Genomic DNA, 18616 nt, shown 5'->3' with positions numbered 1-18616 from the left:
GTGACAATTGATAATCTCACGCCTCGAAATGCCACCAAAATCATTCATACAATATAAATAGTTTTGCAGATATATTTATTTCCTGGCCTGGGTTGTATGAAAAAATAAAGTATTATCTATTTACTGACTATGGCAACTTGGTATAGTCTTGACCTGTAGTTGACAGTGTTGGGGAGGGTATATGCTATGCATTGATTCTCGGGTCGAAAATGAATTCCTACGGTGATGGAGAAAAAAAGGCACAAGGCATCAGGTGTGCAGTTTAAAAAGAAAAGGAAAGAAGAAGAGAAACGCTCAAAAGGTAAAAGGTATGCACCTGTAACATCTCATGTATTTAGTTGGGCTATATTAAGCATGTAATTAAATTATGCTGGTAACCTTAACTCCATTGCTGCTTGTTAGCTGCCTGTGTTTCGTCGTCAGTTCAGCAACTAACATTGGAATCATTTCAAACCATCAGAACGATAATGTGTAGCCCTGCAATAAAAACGTTATAAACAACCACTATAACTGTTATTGATTTAGTCATCTTCATTTAGCAAACACCTCAAAGGTAATTGTACTGACAAGTCCTTTTTTTTCATTTTTGATTGATGACTTTGCATCAAAGAAGGCAAGGAAGGTCAGATTGTAGGGGGCAGTTTGGGAGTTGAACTTAGAGATGCCTAATTCTGTAAATTAGTTATTTAACGTGTGTTCTGTTCGGTTTGATTTGTGCAATTTAGTATTTTCATTCTATAACTTATATATATTTGTATGTATTAATGTATGTTATATTCATGTTTATTTTGTGATAAATTTGAGCAATTATTTAATTCTGAATTTGATGCGTCTTTTTATTTATTCATACAACCTGTACTTTTGTATATTCATGCCGGGGGGGGGTGCACCGCCCAGGGCATCATATCAGCTAGAACCGCCACTGCAGCACCTCTTTTCACCCTCTGTATGAAACCAGAGCCCAGTCTGCTCTGATTTTATCCTGCCGGTTAGGGTTTTGTCAACCATTTAGAGATGTCCCGCCCCTTAGCGTATCACTTACAAGTGGGGGAGGAACTCCCTCTGGCGTGAACTGTGGGATTTTAGCTTTTACAGACCATTTAAAAGTCAAGACTTCTCGTCGTATTGTGGAAGGACAGACGTTTTGGTTACTAAGAAAACGTCTGTCCTTAAAAGCAGACATTGACTTCTCAACTCTTACCGTAAAAACGTTTAGCTTGAACGCTTTTGGAATCACCACAAAGCAAAATAACCTACAGAACAAATCTGTCGATCAGCTGTGTTTTGAAACATTAATCCATATGACAAATATTCTGCTCTGGACCTCCATGAAAGTTCCAGATGTGGTCACCAAAACTTGTACCACACAACCTGCAGTGCTCTGTTGAACCGTTCCCCAGAATGTGTGCTGGTACCACATTACACAAAGGTCCAACATTAACAGCCTCCGTGGCAGCTGGGACTACAAAGTGGGTTCAGTGGAGTGCCGCGGGAGCACCAGAGGCTGCGGACGCTGCCATGTTTAACCTGTTACAGCACAAACCTGCTGAACCAACATGTTGCTTCCAGCTTCCATGCTTCTTCCACACATTCTACCTGATTCCAGCACAGACACTCTGGTAAACTGTAAAAACAGTTCCGATGGTGAAGTCAATAAAACTCTATTTTCTAATGTAATTTATTTGCCCTAAATGGATTTTTTTTCAATGTGCGTTTAAAAAAGTAACACTTAAAGGTGGGGTTGGTAATTTTGGAGAAACCAGCTCGAGTGCGCTAGGATTTGAAAATACACAGCCGGAAGAAATCTGCTACTTCCTTACAGAGCTCCCCCTCCAACACACACGAACGCTTACCCCACCTTTAAGTAACAATGAGAACATGTGTTAAGAACTCATTAATTTATAAATTAATAGTCACATTTTCTAAACTTTCTTGTAAATATGTTTTGGAAAATTAACTAGTAAGTGTTATTTACTTTTCTTGTATTCAATTCAATAGCTTTATTAGCATGACCACAGTTACATATAGTATTGCCAAAGCTCTGTATAGTTGCAACATCTACACACAAATACACACAAATAAACAAAAAACAGTTATAAACAAACTGCTAAGAATTTGAACATTAAAGGTGGGGTAGGTAAGTTTCAGAAACCGGCTCGAGATACACTTTTTGTTATATTCCATGGAATGCTCTTAACATCCCGATAGCAATGAATATCTTAAGTGCTTTGACAAAAAATCCATAAAAAAAATTCATCTGTAGAAGCCGTAATACTGTAAAAAGTACAACCAATCCGTTTAGCCGGCCCGGCTAAACGGTTGGCCTACCTGCCTGTCAGCCTTCCATCGGGGCACAAACTTATCTCGTGCCCTCATTGGTCATGTGCGCGTTCGTGTGTGTTGGAGGAGGGGCTCTATAAGGAAGTGGCAGATTTTCTCTGGTTGTGTATTTTTAAATTCTAGCGATCTCGAGCCGGTTTCTCAAACTTACCTACCCCACCTTTAAGCAAGAACATGTTTTGTTTGTTTTTTCTTACAAGGAATACAGATTCATTTCATTCATACAATACATTAATACAACATAGAATATGATATATACAGTGTGCGAAAAAGTACACGTCCCACCGTCCGGGACGTGTTATTTACAATATCGGACAAGTAGATCTTTCAATTGACTTGTCCGGCGGACAAGTGACGTTTTTTGCCCCGATGTATTGACAAATTATTGATAAATTCAGTTTACAAAAGGCAGAACTCATTCGCAAATTGTCCGTGTCCGCCATTGTTCGTTTAGAAATGTTAGTTTCGGTTCTGCTTGTCGATTCCTAAGGAAATGCATCTCGCCGCTTTCTGTACAGTTAGACGGGGGCGGGGCGGGAAGTGTAGCACAGTGGCAGGGTTGGGAAGCAAAACTCGGTTCCGAGTAGGAACAAATAACAATTGTCCGGTCCCGGGATTAATAAGAGTTGTGAGGACAGGAGGCGAGGCCGAGCCCCGCAGACCGCAGCTCTCTCTCTCTATGCTCCGTATCAGCTGATCGCTGCACGGTGCAGCTCAGCGTCTCTCTCTCTTTCTACACACAGCGGATCCGCTGCCTGTTTAACAGCCTCATCTTTGTCAAACTTTCTTATGTTCTTTCTCTAACACGTAATGAAGGTTATTAAGCGTTTGAGCTCCTGTGTTGTTAATATTGACCACAATTTCCTTTATGAAGTGAAGCAGCCTCCCTGTCTGTCCTCGTGCTGTCCTCACATCCCCGGACCCCAGACTCGGAGGAGCAGGATGTCAGTATTGTTTATGAAGCAGGGTATAGAAAGTACATTATTGAAATGCTATTTATACTATTTATTAACTTTTACAAACAGTGAGTAGCTGGGCAGCTGCCAGCATGTGTATTGCAGGACATGTGTAAGCGTGCAAGTATCTTTGAGTTGTAGAAAAGCGCTAGGATAGGCTATAAATATAATAATAATAATAACTTTATTTGTATAGCACCTTTCATACAGGGGATTGCAGTTCAAAGTGCTTTACATCAGTAAAAAATAAGACCTCAAATCTGTGTAAAACAAGCAGCAAGAGCAAAGCATAAAGTGGGATCAAATAATTAAAAATAAAAACATGGGGAATAAAACATAAAGAAATAGTGCAATGTCAATCACAGAGAATAGTGCAGTATAATAGTGTAAAATCAGTCAAATGCTTTGGTAAAGAGAGCCTTTTAAAAATGCCTAATGTATTGGCTTCCCTAATATTGTTCGGTAACGTGTTCCACAGTTTTGGGACGTAGTTTACAAAGGCTGCATCACCGATTTCTTATGACTCTTTCTGGTGACCTCTAATAGACCTGCATCTGATGATCGCAGTTTTCTGGCAGGTGTGTAGTTCATTAGAGAGTCAGCAATGTAGCTGGGTCCTTGTCCATTTAGAGCTTTGTATATGAGGAGAAGCACCTTAAAATCAATTCTAAGAGTTACAGGAAGCCAGTGTAGAGTAGCTAAGACAGGACTAATGTGTTCCCTCCTTTTGGTATTCGTTAGTAGTCTAGCTGCAGAGTTTGTACATTCTCAAACTGCACCACTTGGAACTAACTAAACAATGCAGAGATTATTTTTTATATAATTGTATTCAATAACCGTAAGAAATTAAACAGTATAAAGTGATTTGTAAATAGGAATACAGATTTGACTTAATGTTTTCATAAATATATTTGTATCCCAGTTTGTCATGGGACTGATTTACCCTCTCCAAGAACCGGAATCGAGAAACAAAAATAACCGGAATCGAAAAGCAGAACCGGAATCGTTAAAATCCAAACGATACCCAACCCTATGTGTGATGCAGTAAAATCTTACCGCTCACTTACATTAGCGGTGTTGTAAAAACCGTGGGAAAAAGTAAAAAATACGATGACGAAGAAGAAGATTCCAGTGGCCCCAATTTGTGTCAATTCTGGACAAGTGAAACATTTATTCGGACAAGTAAATTGCCAAACTCACTTGTCCATGGACAAGTACTCTCTAAAAACTTTTTCTCACACTGATATATATATAAGATATATAAAATGTGAGACCTGGTGTATCTGCTTATTCCGATTCCCTCAAACTGTGGCAGGCAGAGAGAAACTGTCCTGCAACAATGCAGCTCTGTTTATATTCCCCGAGAAGTATTTTTTTGTTTTTTATTTTCATTTTTAAATATTTGAGGATGCTTATGATTGAGTTTTGGGAAGAATTGTTTCCGTATAGGTTCAAAATGTTGGGCATTGTGTGAGGAAGTGCTGCTCTGTCTCCACAGCAGTTCCTCCACACTGTTGGCATGATCGCTTCTCTTTTGGCAGCCATGTTTTCTTGTACCTGCCTGTTTCTATGGCCTCTCTCTCTCTCTCTCTCTCTCTCTCTCTCTCTCTCTCTCTCTCTCTCTCTCTCTCTCTCTCTCAGGCTGTGAGCACTCAGTCTGTACTTTGTCAACAACTTCCTGTGTTTAACATCAGTCACTGAGCTCAGGTAGGCTGCCACAGTGTACTGTCTCTTTAGGGCCAGATAGCATTGCATTTTACTTTGTGTTTGGGATTTAGTGTTCCAATAAGTGAGGTAGTCTCTTGTGTGTTTTGTTATAATCAGTCTGTGGGCTCAGACTGGTCCTGAGGCAGAACACAGTTTGAACCGGAGTGTCAGGACCAGCTGAGAGAGGTGTTCATCTCTTGATGCTGCAGGGCTGTGTGGTGGTATTCACTGGTGGTATTCACTTTGTGGTGGTATTCACTGTTTCGAACGGAACATCGACATTTTAATGCATGCCATTTATTTATACAGGTGTACAAATCTCATTGAGACACAAGGTCTCATTTTCAAGAGAGACCTGTCAGTGGTAACACTACCACACATACTGCTGTTAAAGTTAGACTCAGCCCTGTCGTGCTCATGTAGTCTATTTGTTCGCACAAATGGTGTTGGGCAAAGTTTGCATCAAGTGCATACCGACACAATTCTGTTAAAAGTGGTTAAGTTAAGAGTAGGCCTACGTATTAAGAATCAACTCCGCAAACTGTTCCCCTGGCTGTGCCACTTTAAGCATTGGCCGGGCACCGTCACCATGATGCGGCCGCGGTATTGGTCCGGCCTCCTCCGGCGTCATACCCTACCGGGCGGGTTTCAGAAGCATTTCAGAAGCGGAGCGTCTTGCCTGCAGGCTCGCAGTTTTTGTTGATTTGGGTATATTTCCTGCAAAGGCTACTTTGTACAGATAAAGTTAATACTATTTGTAATATCCCAGTTATAAACGACATGAATCAAAGATGTGTTGCTGTATTTTAGTGGAAAAAAAGCATTCATCATCATAATTATTCTATATAATTTGTGGTGAATACCACCACAAAGTGAATACCACCAGTGAATACCACCACAAAGCCCTGCAGCATCAAGAGATTAACACCTCTCTCAGCTGGTCCTGACACAGTGCCTATAAACCGGAGGAGAACGTTGGCATTTCTCCTCCTACTTGAAAGACTACGGAGGGATAAGGGATTTGTGTGTGTGTATATATATATATATATACAGTGGCAGCCGGCCTATACGGCCGCCGCCCCCCTTTTTCCCACATGTTTGATTGTCATTAAAAATCAAATACAAATATATTTAATTTGTTTTTGTTTTTGTTTTAATGAACAAGGTAAATATAATATAGTTGGTATCAGTAAAATGTATAATCTAAAATAAAATGTCGTTTAAAATTGTGTTACGATGTCTAAAGTTACTGATAAGTCACATGTTTCCTGCCTGGCCGCATCGTGTATCATTACCCTCTCTCGTCTGGGCGCTAAGAAAGGAGCCCTCACTCAGCCCCAGCAGCATCCAACACTTTGCTGATATCTGTAAACTATGCCGCCGAAACATAATTTCAGCCAATCAGCGTCCGATGCAGTCTGTGAGTTGGTTATGGCTAGAAAGGATCCGTCTTGTGTAAAACTCTCGCGAGAGCTTGCGAGTCACGTGACTGAACGTTTACGTTTGGCAGGCAGCCTTTCAGTTACGATCGTTAACATCAGTGGGCCACAGCAAATGATGGTGAGAAGCTAAACTATATATTAATTATGTCAATTACAGGGAGTGTGATTGTGTGTGTGACTAGCTGGATGCAAACAGGTAAACGCTGTCTTTTGTTTCCCATGCTCGCTCTTCAAACAGCTGGGGACAGATACTATGTGCCCGTGATAAATAAACACACACACACATATTATTGTATATAGTTGAGTTTTGACAGCATCCATCAAACTAGATGTTTTGCCTTAATGGTCTGTTTTCTAATATTTCTGTGTTTCTGAACCACGTCTGTGTCTGCATATCATGTTCGTATTTAGTCTCCTGATTTCAAATGGGAATTACATCATTTGAGTGTTCCCAAAGCCCCGGTGTTCTGCAGTTTGTGTGGGCCTACTGTACTGTTGCACAGTTTACTGTAGAAACTATGTCCAGGACAAGGTGTTTGGAAGTGTTGGAAGATTCATAGCTAACCACACTGAAGATTATGGAGGTATTGATCAGTCTTCTCATATCTCTAACATCACCAGAAGTCATAAATGAAGGGGTCATTTCTCAAAATGTTCCCGTGTGGTTTATTCACCATTACAATAGCCCCACCTAAAATAATTTCCACCAGCCGCCACTGTATATATATATATATATATTAGGGCTGTCAAGTTAACGCGTTAATAACACGTTAATCCAAAAACAATTAACGCCACTAATTATTTTAACGCGATTAACGCATGTGTATTTTTTGTCCTCGGCCGCCCCGTAGTTTCAGAGCGCATGGAGTTTAAAATACCATCTACAAGCTGATGCTGCTGACAGCCCCGCTCCTGCCGCCCGCTTGTGGCAGACCACACTTCCACGCTCACCGGCAGGCACCGACTGGCCATCTGGAGGACCGGCAGGGTGTGTGTGTGTGTGTGTGTGTGTGTGTGTGTGTGTGTGTGTGTGTGTGTGTGTGTGTGTGTGTGTGTGTGTGTGTGTGTGGCCCGAGCGAGCGAGAGAGAGACCTTACGTGCATTGTTGTTGTTAGCATCTGGTGCTAGCTAGCTGCGCTAACGGATATAAGGAGCTGTTTAAATGAAAACAGAGGAGCGACATTTCGCCACAACTGCGCCGAGCACTTGACTTGATGCAGGAAGCAGACAGCGGGACATTGCACGAGAAGTCAGCACACTCAGCACGGATAGTGCAACATGATCGCAGCGTCCAGGCAGCTCCCGTTCGAGCATATGCCTTGAGTTGCACATGGCTCCAACGATCCATCACACACACACACACAACACACACACACACACACACACACACACACCACACACACACACACACACACACACACACACACACACACACACACACACACACACACACACACACACAGACACACACACACACACACACACACACACACACACACCACACACACACACACACACACACACACACGTTGTATTGTATTATTGTATGAGAGGTTCCAGGTTGAATTGAGGCGAATATTTGTAATGTTCAGAGGTTGTTGTGTTTAATATTCATGAGAATATTTGTCCACTCATATGGTGATAAGAGTATTAAAAACTTGAAAAATATTCCTCTAAGGTACATTTAGAACAGATACAAAATGTGCGATTAATTTGCGATTAATCGCGATTAACTATTTTAATCGACTGACAGCCCTATTTATAATCCATAATTCAATGACGGATGTGATGTCAATTAAGGTGCATTCAGGCGCAGTTCAGTAAAAGTGTGTATTGGGCGAGGATGCATTTATAACGTCAGCAAGATGTGTTCAATGTAGTCCAGTAAAATGCAGTATTTAGCGAGAAATATCAATAAAGTAGGGAACAGCAGAGGTCGAAGTGCAACAGGCTCGTGATGCAGAGCATGAAGTGATACGCTGCCCACGAGCCGGATGCAGTTGGAATAACCATCAAGTAATAACCATGTGTCTCCATTTATGTTAGTGTGTTGTGCTTTTAAACAAACTTGTTATTCTTTTATGAAAACTGTTTTGAAATAATCAAACTTTAATAATAATTAATATTAACATGTCCATACCGTTCCCTTTTTTAAATCTGTTTAATCTGCAATGTTGCAATGCTATCAAATATTTAAAGGGTTGGATTGAAATCAGGAATAATTTGTGGTATATTGGTTCCAGCAACTCAATTGTCTTTTATAATTTACTTTATTTATTCTTGTCTTATGTGGTTCTTAGCAGATTCTTATTTGCATTGGTTACACTTTATATCTTGGCTTTTAATTGTAGGCTCAACTCGTCTTTTCACATGCAGTGAAACGTTCACATTAGTGAGTTTAACCAACTCCTAATTGCTTGGAAACTGTTGACACATTGTTTTTAAGTTTTAGCAAAGTAACACGTTCTTGAGTAGAGGAAAACTAAAAAAGTACATGTCACCAACTCAAAACATGCAATAGTTGACTAAACTCTTACAATTGCTTGGAAACTGTTGACACTTTTTTTAAAAAGTGTTAGCAAAGTAACAGTTTTTACACTCTCCAGACTCTGCAAATACAATTCCATCCAAACTTCTAAGAGTGTTGAAGACATTTATCTTTAATAAGGCCTATAGTTAAAGCTGGTTTAAGATTACCTTGTGTTTTCCTGTTGAACCCTACACTGTAGAAACTGAAATGTTGACTTTAATGAAATGTTTTATGTCAACAGATTTCACATAACTGTATGTGGTTAATTGAAAGCAATAATCCATCCATCCATCCATCTTCTCCCGCTTATCCGTGGTCGGGTCGCGGGGGTAGCAGTTCCAGCAGAGAGCCCCAAACTTTCTTTTCCCTGGCGACATCAACCAGCTCTGACTGGGGGATCCCAAGGCGCTCCCAGGCCAGCGAAGAGATATAATCCCTCCACCTGGTCCTAGGTCTACCCCTTGGTCTCTTCCCAGCTGGACGTGCCTGGAACACCTCACTAGGGAGGCGCCCAGGTGGCATCCTAACTAGGTGCCCGAACCACCTCAACTGGCTTCTTTCGACGCGAAGGAGGAGCGGCTCAACTCCGAGTCCCTCCCTGATGACCGAACTTCTCACCTTATCTCTAAGGGAGACACCAGCCACCCGGCGGAGGAAACCCATCTCGGCCGCTTGTATCCGCCATAAAGCAATAATATGAAGTTTAAATAAAAAAAAGATTAGGCTCAACTTAATATTTTTGCTTTCAACTAACCTAATACATTTATATGACATTTGTTAACATTATACATTTAATTAAAGTCAACGATTAGTTTTTTCCATGTACATTTCATGGTATTTTATTTATTGTATTTTAGTTGTATTTGATCTAGTTTCATTTGTATCTATTTTATTTGTATTTCACATTCTATCATGTCTTTAATTATATTTTACACTGTCATCTATGTTTGTTAATCTGTAAAGCCCACTGAGACGAGGTGTTCTATGATAATAATGATAATAATAATAATAACAATAATAACTTTAATTTATATAGCGCCTTTTATCAACCCAAGGTCGCTTAACGAAGAAACATATAAGGAACTATAAAAAAACTACTTTTTTAGTTTTCCTCTAGTCTGCCCCCTGTTTTCACATAAAACAGGGGGCAGACATGGAAGTGTTACATTGCAGGGGGGGGGAGAGTGAGTTATTGTTGGAAGGCGATGTTGAACAGAAGAGTTTTCAGTGTTGACGGTCCCCGAAGGCGCGGCCCCCGAAGGTGCGGAGGCATGAATGGAGAGCAGGCCAGAGTCTGAGAACCGAAGGGTGCGGTCGGGATGTAAGGGTGGAGGAGATCCCTGAGGTACTGAGGGGAGAGGGCATGGAGGGACGAGGAGGAGTTTGTAGGTGATGCGGGACTTGACCAGGAGCCATTGGAGGCTGAAGAGAGTGGGGGTGATGTGCTGCCAGGAATTGGTGTGTGTTCTCAGCTGTGAGTTTTGCTGGGAACCCCGGACAGGAGTCCGTTGCAATAGTCCAGGCGGGAGCTAATGAAACAATGAATGAGCTTCTCTGCAACAGAGTCGGAAAGTGATGGCCGGAGTCTGGATATGTTTCTGAGGTGGAAGAAGGCTATACAAATAAACTTTGATTTGATCCATTGTGCTCTTTTCTCTTCCTCAAGTATCAACTCTCCCAGCTTCTCATTTTCATCTCGATGCTGTCGGATGATTTGAGAATTCCCTCTCAACATGATTTCTCCTATTCTTACTTCTTCACTTCTTCTACATGTTCACTTGATAAAAGCCCAATCTGACGATGCTTCTGTCTTCACCCTCAATTTCGGGAATGAAATGTCACATCCTTCAAAGTGGTCCCTTGACTTTTCCTGGAGCCACTTTCTGTCAAACAAAAATGCTATTTTTTCTCCAACCTTCGTCCATAACTCAGTTATTTTCTACTCTTTCCAGTGTGACGTGTCGTATTCTTGAGCAGGATGTATATGTTTATTTTTCTATTTGAATTAGGATTAAATGTGCTTTCACTGGAAAACACCTGTTTTTAATCAGCGCAGCAACAGTTCTAGAACACGTGATGCAGTAGTGTGTTGAGTGAAAATAAGCACTCTGTATACTGAAGCCTCCCAACTGAAGGAACAAGAGCTCACATGGATCTTGAAAATTGAGTTTGTCCTACTTCACTGAAGGACACTGAAGGAACAAAAGAGCCCAAACATGTGGGGATGGGTCTCTCTTTCTGTAGTTTGGTAAACAACGTGTGGAGTCCCGATGTGCTGCTCCCACTGAGACGCTTAGTTCTTTTATCCAAACATTGTACTTTCTGATTCAGATTTATACGTTTTCATGGTTTGCTTTTGTTTCCTGAATCATGTCTGGTGATCTGGCTCTGTTTTTCCTCCTGGATTTGCTTCTCCGAGGCGTCTGATCAGAAAGCGTCTCCGACTCATCTCTGCCGATCCAGCCTCTGAACAAATCTCTGGGATGTACACCAGTGTGTTTTACAGTCTTTACTCTTAACCTGTTTAGCTCTGAGCCTGTTTTTCAGGTCTCAGGCCTGAAAATGACATTCCCAGAACAAATGACCATATCTTCCCTTCTAAAAGGGTTACATTAATAATCTTTTTTCTCAAAGTAATGATAAACCTGTGAGTTGGATGTAGAAAAGTCAGAATCAATATAGATGTTTTTTTATTTTAAAGAAAATTCAGATTGAACATTGTAAAAAAATGTAAATTATAGTGTCCGTCCAACACATTTTTTTTTACTTATAGTGAAAACTAAACTTGGATGATGGTAAGGTAGACTAAACGCTTTAGGAATCCAAAGTACAACATATAATAATTACCCTGTATCAATATTGATGCAAAACAAGTGACATTTGACCTTTCTAGAGAGGTTTAGCAACAAAAAAAACACTGCTGAGGTCATTCGGGTGGATTTTCCATATCTCTGGCCCCCCTTGGTTGATTTTGACAAATGAAATCTCTTTATAACGCTAGAGCCAATGGAATCGAGGGGAAGTTCTACACACACCAACACATGAACAAATAAGGAGTGAGAGTGTAGCCAAAACCGGAAGCTGAGATAACTCTGGTGGCTACCATTAGCAGCTAACTTTTGTGCTCTGATTTTTACATAAAAATGGAATTATGGATTATAAACAATTGCTTCAAGGCCACAGATACATTATTAACCTATGGATCAACCGATTCAGCCGCGTTTTTTCTCGTTTTAATGCCATTGAACACGTCTTTTGATCAGATTGACAGCTACGGTGAGACGATCTCCCGTAAAAGCTCCGTAAAGGTACGTGTTGTGATGTCTGTGTTTGCTTCCCCTGTCGCGAGTTCGGATCACTTAGTGATGATACTATACTTAATGATTAGGGTCAGGGTAATGTTGTGAATCGAGTGGCCTGTGTTCGTCGTCCATAACATACGCCTGCCCATACCATAACCCCACCACCACCATGGGCCACTCGATGCACAACATTACCCTAATCCTACCCCTCACACCAGATACTGACTGGTTTTCGGACCCCCCCAGACCCCCCCAATAAAGCAAAACTGCACGTATCAGAGTGGCCTTTTATTGTGGCCAGCCGAAGGCACACCTGTGCAATAATCATGCTGTCTAATCAGCATCTTGATATGCCACACCTGTGAGGTGGGATGGATTATCTTCAAAGCATCTGTTTGCTTTTCACCCAACAACGACAGGCGACTCACGAAACGCTATGTTGTAGCGTTAATAAACGAAACAATTGAACTAAATTGCTAGTCAAAATACCAATACCACAGGAAACATTTATTTTTAAACAATATTTTTAGTGGCCCAAGTGGAAAGTACGTTATGCTGGCCCGGGGTGTCTAAATAGTGCTTCCGAGCCAGCGGGCCATTTATAATGTCCAGCCATGTCATGTATTGTATAACTGTTGTGTTTATCTTATTATCTTTGCCTTTTAAATGCCTGTTGTAAAATGACATTATATAATGTGTTTTTACTGTATTTATTCTTAAATGTCTTTTATTTTATTTTGTAAAGCACTTTGAATTGTCGCTTACTGAAAGGTGCTATATAAATAAACTTGCCTTGCCTTGCCTTTACTGAAGACATTTTCTTATGACTAGGGCTGTTCAACTTGGAAATATTAACTTGTGCAATTACTTTGACTGATATTGCAATTGCAATATGATCACGATTTTAGAGGGAATTATCTCTATTTTCAACATTGTTCACATTATAATTAAAAATATATATTAAAACCATCATAGTGTCTGTACGAAACAGGGATATTTCTTTATATACATATTTATTGTGCTTATGTCCCCCCACACCTTCCAGACAAAACAATTGACTCTAAGTTACAGGAACCTCTCGCTTTCTCGCAATGCACACACACACACACACACACACACACACACACACACACACACACACACACACACACACACACACACACACACACACACACACACACACACACACACACACACACACACACACACACACACACACACACACACACACACACACACACACACACACACACACACTGCATGCCCCCTACATTACTGTCTCTCATGCAGTTATATTTGTGCCTTGCTCACATTTGACTCATTGACACAATGAGTAGGCGACCGATTAGAAGATTTTCTGTCAGAGAGGCTCTGGACAAATGTTTTGAACCAGATGAAGAGAAGATTGAACCAGACATAGAGGACAATGTCTCAGAAATGGAAGACAACAGCGATCCATGAGCCTGACCAACAGTCAACAGACCAGGAAGAGGCCCCTGAGGGAGAGGAGCCCTGAATATTTATTTTCTCTAAATGTTCATTGGGAAAACTGTATCAGTGTCTTATTTTATATTCATCACAGTGAATGCAGTGAATGCTGAACTTGATGGGCCCACCGGTGGGTCCGGACCATATACTGTAGTTGAAAGTACACAATGAAACACCGACTTGCTTGTATCAAATCAATACATCCCATACATCATTGGAGCGGGAAGAATCTCAGCTACAACACCAACTTGTATTTCCATCTCCAGTAAACACAGCCTACATGGCAAGCATTTTAATAATATACAGTAATGTACAGTAAGCACTATCTTTGAACTTACTGCAAAATTATAACATGAAATGCACCCCTGGTGTCATTCTGTCGGTCACCCGTTGATTCTACTTGCTTTGACTGTTCAAATGAGATGTCAACCATCAACATTGGATAAGGGCTTCCAGAGATATCACTGTGCAAAACACACCGGTCAATTTTGACCGAAAATAGTATGGGAAGGGGATATGCCCTAACGCAAGAGAAGGGTTAAGACCTTTTTAAGACCATTTCCATACATTTTAATACCTCATCGCCACTTCGAGTTGTAACCGGTTACATTGGCAACACACTTTACCTCACAATTACTATACAGTATTGATTGTAAGATAGCACAACTAAACAGTTTATGATAACTCCTTATCATAATTCAGATAAAACAAAGCACAAGAGAATGAATTGTGTGACCAACCCAATGCAAGGTTTATTAGACAAATAAACCTTTCGAAAGTAGTATTTCATTTAGGCATTGTTCCCAAGAGATACAAAAAACAGACTACTGAAGCCTCTTCTCCACACAAACGTAATGCCTTCACAAATACCCAGGGGTTAAATTGGGCCAGGGCTGTCCGGGACTAAGCCCTCGCACATTTGTCATATGTTTACAAAAAACGATGTATATGTTAAGATTTTTCTCGTTCTTAATATAGACTATATTTAGGGTCGATTTGTGTTGACTTCACTTTAAAATAGGAGATCACTGTGACGGATATAGTTTGGTTTAGTGAACGCGTGTCTCTTCCTTGGAGGAGCAGCATCGGCCGGACTCCGGTGCAGAGAGTCTGCACTGCAGCGGTGTGCGTCAGCAACGTGCATTCAGGGGAGGCACGGATTGGCGATCGGGAGAGTCGGGACATAAACGCTGCGGCTTTCTGGCTATTACTTAGCATGTGGGACCGGACAGCTTTGATCCCCATTGACAGTGGCGAGTCTAGAGTCTGTGGGGGCCCCTCGAACCAGCTTTCATCACCATCAGGCGCCCCAACACACTCCCCCCCCCCCACAGACGGAGCAAGGCAACACAACTTAAAATAAGAAGCAGCATGTTACGGAGCGCTATTCATGGGGCCGCCTTGAGGGGGTTTCCCGACATGTCGTTACAGTAAATTAAAGGGTGTTTCATGTTGTCGTTGCTGTGGACCTTCTTAATAACTTGGAAAAAGTGTAATACTTTGTAATAGCCTTAATTTTCACAACATTTATTTATCAACTTTTAATACTTTTTAAGACCCCGCGGACACCCTGATTCACTTCAGAAACACTTTTTGTTATTTTCCATGGAATGCTCTTAACATCCCGATAGCAATGAATACATGAAATGCTTTGACAATAAATACATTACAAAATGTCATCTGTGGAAGCCGTAGTACTGTAAAAAGCACGACCAATCATCTGAGCCGGCCCGGCTAAAATAACTGGAAGGCCTACCTGCCTGTCAGCCTTCCATCTCGTGCACAAACTTATCTCGTGACCCCATTGGTCATGTGCACGTTTGTGTGTGTTGGAGAAGGGGCTCTGGAAGGAAGTCTGAAGGAAGGGGCACATTTATTTCGGCTGCATACATTCAACAACTCGAACTTCAACAACAAGTTGTTGAAGTTGTTGAAGTTCGAGTTCCAGCTTTTTGAACTGAACCCGGCCTCGCCTATACTCTGCGCAGTCGTGAATCGTCCACCAAAGTCCAATAAGGATTTCATAACTGACTTTTCTGACTTTCTGTCCGGGATCATGGTGACATATGATCGTGTTTTGATCTGCGGAGATTTTAATGTCCATGTGTGCTGCGAGTCCAAACCTCTGGTTAGGGATTTTTTAAACCTGCTCGACTCTTTCGGTCTCATTCAGTCTGTGGCTGGCCCAACACACGATAAAGGACACACCTTAGATTTAGTATTATCGTTTGGATTGTCTATCTCTGTGGATGAAATCTGTGCAGGAACGCGTATCTCAGACCATTTACCGGTTCTGTTTACAACCTTGATCCCTTCTATAGGAGTCGAATCACGTGCCACTGCGCGTTGTCTGCGTTCAATTAACCCCTTGATTGCTTCACAGTTTTCAGATGCTTTTAATGCTTCTCCGATCTGTAAATTAGAGGTGAACTGTGCTCTTAGTGCTGATGAGCTTATCTCTTTGTTTGATTCGACATGCACACTAATACTGGATTCCGTTGCTCGTTTTACGCTTAGACGCAACAAAGTTCTCCCAGAGCCGTGGCTCAATGATTGTACTCGCGCTTTTAGACGCGCTTGTAGGCGTGCAGAGAGATAATGGGAAAAGGATAAACTCCATGTCTCCTTAGAAATCCTTCGTGCTTGCCTTTCCGACTATCAGATGGCAGTCAAAGCAGCCAAAATGGAGCATATTTCTCTGATAATCTCTAAAAACAGCCATAAACCTCAGGTTCTTTTTAATGTCCTCAACTCGATCATTAATCCTTGTGATGCTTCTCCAATTGTGCCATCGACTACCCTCTGCGATACATTTCTTACATTTTTTTATCGAAAAAGTATCTGCGCTTAGGCTAGCCCACACTAGTGCTACCCCAGATTATGCTCCTTTTCTGTGCCCTGCTGTCCTCGCCTGTATCCCTCTCTTGTCTCTCGGATGTAGTCATGCACCTGCGGCCGACAAACTGCACCTCAGACAGCATTCCCTCTCGCTTCCTTAGAGATGTTTTTCGAATCAGTTGGAGCAAGTGTTGTATTGCTTGTAAACACCTCTCTTAGCTCAGGATGTGTCCCAGCTTCCTTCAAACATGCCGTGGTCAAGCCACTACGTAAAAAGAAAAATCTCGACCCTTCCATTCTCACACATTTTAGGCCCATCATCTCACAGCTACCTTTTTTATCTAAAGCCCTGGAGCGAGTAGTCTACGTTCAGCTGCAGTCGTTTTTAACCACACATGGCATCCATGAAAAGTTTTAGTCTGGCTTCAAACCCATGCACAGCACTGAAACAGCCCTTTTAAGAGTGTTTAATGATCTGCTCCTAGCCGCCGACTCAGGTAGCCCAGCTGTCCTGGTGCTGTTGGACCTGACAGCTGCCTTTGACACTGTGGACCACAGCATCCTGTTGTCACGGCTTGAACAGCTCGCAGGCATCACAGACTCTGCCCTTGCATGGTTCAGGTCCTACCTGACAGACCGTAGCTTCTCAGTGCAGTTAGGTGCCTTCTCCTCTGCCAAAGCACCTCTTACCTGTGGGGTTCCCCAAGGCTCGATTCTGGGCCCCATCCTTTTCCTATTGTAGATACTGCCCCTAGGCTCAATTCTCACAAAACACAACATCCCCTTCCATTGTTACGCTGACGATGTACAGATCTATCTGCCTCTCAAACAAAATGCCAACTCACTACAGCAGTTGAAGGACTGCTTAACAGAGAATAAATCCTGGCTGAGCCAAAACTTCCTCACCCTCAACGAGAGCAAGACCGAGGTAATACATTTGATAAGCAGGTCAGCACCATAGTCAAGACCTGCTTTTTTAAATACGACTATTGGCTAAGACCAAGTCGTTTTTAGAAAGTGTTATTAACGCCTTTGTTACCTCGAGACTGGATTACTGCAATGCTCTGTATGTGGGTATGGACCAGGCCTCAATTAGACGCCTGCAGCTAGTGCAGAATGCAGCTGCACGTCTTCTCACTGGCCATAACAAGCGTGACCACATCACCCCAATTTGTTCTTGTTTTGTATCTATATCTACGCCGGGATCCGGAGTCGAGGCTGATCCTCTTGCTGTAGTCCTGTGTCCTGGATCCTCTATCCTGAGTTCTGGATTAAGTCGTGGACTTCGGGTCGTGGCTGAACCTGTCTCTGCGGTCCTGCCTTGGGTCTCGTCATGCTGCTTCCCTGATGGCTTCCACAGGATGGTAGCTGACATCCTCGTGGATTCATCTTCTTATTACAGACACATGCATTTCCTAACATTCGGTCTCTATGCTGTAAAATGTATTATCTCTTCGATTTACAGGTTTCTCCCATTGTTTCCCCTTAAACTGTGGGTTTTCTCCGGAAGTGTTTCCTTGTACGATGTGAGGGTCTAAGGACAGAGGGTCTAAGGACAGAGGGTCTAAGGACAGAGGGTGTCGTTTTTTCTCATACTGATATTCTGAACAATCTGTGCTGTTGTATTAGCTGTAAAGTTTCTCTACTGTAGGCTATTTTTATTATATTTACAGCACTTTGGCTCGACCAAAAATCGTTTATAAATGTGCTATATAAATAAAACTTGATTTGATATGATTTTAAATGCTAGCGCACTCAAGCTGGTTTCTCCATTCTTACCCTTAAGATACTTTCACATATTTTCCTTTACCAAATATTGGGCAAACTTTGATTTTGATATTGCACACATTGCAATAAAGTCTTATTAAAAGTCCTACTTATGACCAAAAACTCTTAATGTTCACTCTTGTCTCTTAGACATTATGCTGGTTACATTTGGATATTTGGCTTCAGTCTTACCTCACTCAGGTCTGTTCTGAGTCTTGAGTTGAGGATCTGCAAACAGACGGCTTC

General features: G+C 41.7%; 1 protein-coding gene across 1 annotated transcript in view; it reads right to left on the bottom strand.

Moving 5' to 3' along the window:
• LOC117455072 (zinc fingers and homeoboxes protein 2-like) overlaps positions 1-18616 on the bottom strand; it is a 233266-nt gene that overhangs the window by 141269 nt on the left and 73381 nt on the right. The window lies entirely within an intron of this gene.

The sequence above is a fragment of the Pseudochaenichthys georgianus genome, chromosome 11 (assembly GCF_902827115.2).
Source record: "Pseudochaenichthys georgianus chromosome 11, fPseGeo1.2, whole genome shotgun sequence".
Lineage (NCBI taxonomy): Eukaryota > Metazoa > Chordata > Actinopteri > Perciformes > Channichthyidae > Pseudochaenichthys > Pseudochaenichthys georgianus.
The sequence above is the reverse complement of the archived record's forward strand: the minus strand, read 5'-3'. Positions and strand labels throughout refer to the sequence as shown.